Raw genomic sequence first — 3,911 nt, forward strand, 5'->3', positions numbered from 1 at the left:
GAAGACAGTGTGGTGATTCCTCAAGGCTCTAGAACCAGAAATACCATTTGACCCAGCAATTCCATTACTGGGTATATACCCAAAGGATTATAATCATTCTACTATATGTGTGCATTATAGTAGAATGATTATAATCATTCTACTATATGTGTGCATTATAGTAGAATGATTATAATCATTCTACTATATGCACACGTATGTTTATTGCAGCACTATTCACAACAGCAAAGACTTGGAACCAACCCAAATGTCCATCAATGATAGACTGGATAAAGAAAATGTGGCACATATACACCATGGAATACTATGCAGCCATAAGAAAGGTTGAGTTCATGTTCTTTACAGGTACATGGATGAAGCTGGAAACCATCATTCTCAGCAAACTAACATAGTAACAGAAAACCAAACACTGAATATTCTCACTCATAAGTGGGAGCTGAACAACATGGACACAAGGGGGGAACATCACACACCAGGCCCTGTTGGGGGCTGGGGGGGCTGGGGGAGCTGGGGAGGGATAGCATTAGGAGAAATACCTAATGTAGATAACGGGTTGATATGTGCAGCAAAACACCATGGCATGTGTATACCTATGTAACAAACCTGCACATTCTGCACATGTATCCCAGAACTTAAAGTATAATTTTTAACAATGTCTGAAATGATAAATTATAGGAATGGTGAACAGATTAATGGTTGCTGGTGGCTTTGAAGGGGACAGGGATGAAGAAGTAGGTGTGGCTATAAAAGGGCAACATGAGGAATGCTCTGCTTGTGAATATGCCAGTGTCTCAACATAAAAATCTTAATTAAAAACATAACTACAAAAAAGTCATGTTTCAAAGAAGCAAGAAAACAAACAAAAAAAAACTTAAAAAAAGACTGCATTAAAAAAACAATAAAATCCAAATAAAGCCTGTACTAGCCTTCCACCAATATCAACTTCCTCATTTTGAAAACTGCACTGCGGCTCTGTAAGATGTTATCGTAGAGGAAAACTGGGTGAAGCATACATATGATCTCTGTGTACTAGTTTCGCAGCTTCTTATGAGTCAAACTATTTCAAAATGAAAAGTTGTCACTTTAAAAAAAAAAATTTTTAAATTAGCCAGGCATGGTGGCATGCAGCTGTAGTCCCAACTACCCAGGAGGCTGAGGCAGGAGGATTGCTTGAGCCCAGGAGTTGGAGGCTACAGGGAGCTATGATCACACCACTGCACTCCAGCCAGGATGATAGAGCAAGACCCTGTCTTTAAAGAAAAGAATAAATCAAATAAAAAAATTAAAAACGTTTAATATTCTTGAGTCTTAAAACAGAGCCCCCAGGGGTCCCTGTGGCCACCGCAATGCAGAAATACAAATAACTGGAAAAGATTGGGGAAGGCACCTGCTGGACATTGTTCAAGGCCAAAAACCGGGGGACTTGTGAGATCGTGGGTCTGAAATGGGTGAGGCTGGATGATGATGCTGAGGATGTGCCGAGTTCCGCCCTCCGGGAGTTCTGCCTACTCAAGGAGCTGAAGTACAAGAACGTCATCAGGCTTCATGACATCCTGCACAGCAACGAGAAGCTGACTTTGGTTTTTGAATTCTGTGACCAGGACGTGAAGAAGTATTTTGACAGGTGCAATGGTGACCTTGACCCTGAGATTGTAAAGTCCTTCCTCCTCCAGCTGCTAAAAGGCCTGGGATTCTGTCACAGCCGCAATGTGGTACACAGGGACCTGAAGCCCCAGAACCTGCTAATGAACAGGAATGGGGAACTAAAATTGGCTGATTTTGGCCCGACTCGAGCCTTTGGGATCCCCATCTGCTGTTACTCAGCTGGGGTGGTCACACTGTGGTACCGCCCACCAGATGTCCTCTTTGGGGCCAAGCTGTACTCCACAGCCATCAACATGTATCAGCCGGCTGCATCTTTGCAGAGCTGGCCAATGCTGGGTGGCCTCTTTTTCCTGGCAATGATGTCGATGAACAGTTGATGAGGATCTTCCGGCTGCTGGGGATGCCCACCGAGGAGCAGTGGCCCTCCACGACCAAGCTGCCAGACTACAAGCCCTACCCAGTGTACCCAGACACAACATCCCTGGTGAACATCATGCCCAAACTCAATGCCACTGGGAGAGATCTGCTGCAGAATCGTCTGACATGTAACCCCGTCCAATGTATCTCAGCAGAAGAGGCCCTGCAGCACCCCTACTTCTCCAACTTCTGTCCACTCTAGGCCCCGGGACTCCCAGCTGCCAGACTGGGGCCTGGCCTATTTAAGCCCCATCTTGGAAGGGACAGAACAGTGGGGGTGTCCAGTGTGCTGAGCTGCAGCTGTGCTGGGCCCAGAAGGAGTGGGGAATCTGAGCCCAAGTTTCTAACTCCCTTTGTGGACTTTAACTTCATCGACTGGCTCCTTTTCCCCCAACACACACACAGAATTTAATATTCTTATTTTGCTACCTTTAATCAATTCTTAAAAGACCACAGGCAGGATAGGAAGATCCAAGATGGCTGATCACTAGCAGCTCGGGCACCTAGCTCCCAGTGAAAGCGCAGAGAATGAGAGGACGCCACACTTTCAGACGAATATTTGTTGCTCACGGACCAAGAGATTCCCAGCGGAGGAGCCCCAGGAGTCGCCAGGGCGACTCTTGTGGCCAGTGCAGCGGTTTAGCTGGCGCCTTAGAGCGGCAGCTCTTGGTGCAGAGTCCGGAGATTCCCGGGCAGAAAAGCACCATCAATCTTAACACCGCTGTTTTGGCCGGTGCAGTGGATTGCTCAGATTTCGGCGCTGGGAATCAAAAAGTTGGACGTCGGCTCAGAGACCTAGTTAGAAAGTCGGTAATTACAAAGACGGCAGAGGGATAAATATATAATGAAGGGAAGAAAGCAGCCTAAAAAGGCAGAGAATACTCAAAATCAGAACGCCTCTCCCTCTACAGGGGATCGCAATTCCTCATCAGTAACGGAACAAGGCTTAATAGATTACGAGTGTGTTCCAATAACAGAAGCAGGTTTCAAAATGTGGGTGATAAGAAACTTCCGTGAATTAAAAGAACTTCTTCTAACCCAATGCAAAGAAACTAAGAACCTTGAAAAAAGGTTTGACGAAATGCTAACGAGAATGGACAATTTAGAGAGGAACATAAGTGAATTGATGGAGCTGAAAAACACAACACGAGAACTTCACTAAGTATGCACAAGTTTAAACAGTCAAATTGATCAAGCAGAAGAAAGGATATCAGAAGTCGAGGACCAGCTCAGTGAAATGAAATGAGAAGACAAGATTGGAGAAAAAAGGATAAAAAGGAATGAGCAAAGCCTCCAGGAAATATGGGACTATGTGAAAAGATCTAATTTACGTTTGATAGGTGTACCTGAATGTAATGAAGAGAATGAATCCAAGTTGGAAAATACTCTTCAGGATATCATTCAGGAAAACTTTCCCAACCTAGCAAGGCAGGGTAATATTCAACTCCAGGTAATACAGAGAACACCACAAAGATATTCTTCAAGAAGACCAACCCCAAGGCACATAATCGCCAGATTTATTAGGGTTGAAATGAAGGAGAAAATACTAAGGGCAGCCAGAGAGAAAGGTCAGGTTATCCATAAAGGGAAACCTATCAGACTTACAGCAGATCTCTCAGCAGAAACCCTACAAGCCAGAAAAGAGTGGGGACCAATATTTAACATCCTTAAAGAAAAGAGCTTTCAACCCAGAATTTCCTATCCAGCCAAACTAAGCTTTATGAGTGAAGGAAAAATTAAATCTTTTGCAAACAAACAAGTACTTAGAGAGTTCACCACCACCAGGCCTGCTTTACAAGAGCTTCTGAGAGAATCACTATACATATAAAGGAACAACCAATATCAGCCTTTCCAAAAATATATCAAAAAGCAAGAACATTAACACAATG

At 44.1% G+C, this 3,911-nt stretch overlaps 1 pseudogene; it reads left to right on the forward strand.

Moving 5' to 3' along the window:
- The first annotated feature begins 1,346 nt into the window (after positions 1–1,346).
- LOC105716819 (cyclin-dependent kinase 5-like) lies at positions 1,347–2,224 on the forward strand (annotated as a pseudogene).
- Positions 2,225–3,911: the final 1,687 nt, after the last annotated feature.

The sequence above is a fragment of the Aotus nancymaae genome, unplaced genomic scaffold, assembly GCF_030222135.1.
Source record: "Aotus nancymaae isolate 86718 unplaced genomic scaffold, 86718_ANA_hifiasm-v0.15.2.pri h1tg000036l, whole genome shotgun sequence".
NCBI classification, from domain to species: Eukaryota; Metazoa; Chordata; class Mammalia; order Primates; family Aotidae; genus Aotus; species Aotus nancymaae.